Here is a 627-nt window from a genome sequence, read left to right as displayed (position 1 = left end):
TCTGCCTACAGCACCTGGTCTTCCTAGGCGGTCTCCCATCCAAGTACTAACCAGGCCCGACCCTGCCTAGCTTCCAAAATCAGAGGAGATCGGGCACATTTAGGGTAGCACGGCCATAGACTCACATCTCACTCTTAAAACAGCTGAGCCCTATTGCTGGAGACAGTGGACCTAGAAGGAAGGCCCTCAGTGGACACCTCCCCACAGGACCGTTGCATTATACAACTCCAAGGGCACTGTCTGCACTGTGGTCTGTGACAGTGGTAGTGGCTCTCTCCTGGTCCTCCAGGATTCTGGTGCGCCCCTCGGAATGGATGTGGCTGTCAATGGGTTGGGGCTTATGACCCTACTAGGTCATAACTTGTCTCTTGCTGGGCTCCAGTTACAGTGGATGTTCTTGAAAGGAAAGGCATTTGAGTCGAATTGACACCCCCCCTCCCCTGCCCCCGGCCCCTAACTAGACGGCTTTTATTCATAGTGCTTTCTCTCCTCTCTCAACTATCCCATACCCTTCCCCACCCCCACCAGAAAGAGTGATGACACTTCCTGTCTCTGGAACAGCATCCCTTCCTCTTTCCTCTCCCACAGGTTGTCAGAAGTGAAAGCTCACTTCTCACTGGCTTTTTT

General features: G+C 53.1%; 1 pseudogene; it reads right to left on the bottom strand.

The window, feature by feature from the left end:
* Window positions 1-2: 2 nt before the first annotated feature.
* LOC111734980 lies at window positions 3-121 on the bottom strand (annotated as a pseudogene).
* Window positions 122-627: the final 506 nt, after the last annotated feature.

Source organism: Pteropus vampyrus, unplaced genomic scaffold (assembly GCF_000151845.1).
Source record: "Pteropus vampyrus isolate Shadow unplaced genomic scaffold, Pvam_2.0 Scaffold10905, whole genome shotgun sequence".
Lineage (NCBI taxonomy): Eukaryota > Metazoa > Chordata > Mammalia > Chiroptera > Pteropodidae > Pteropus > Pteropus vampyrus.
This window is presented reverse-complemented; position numbering and strand designations above follow the sequence as displayed.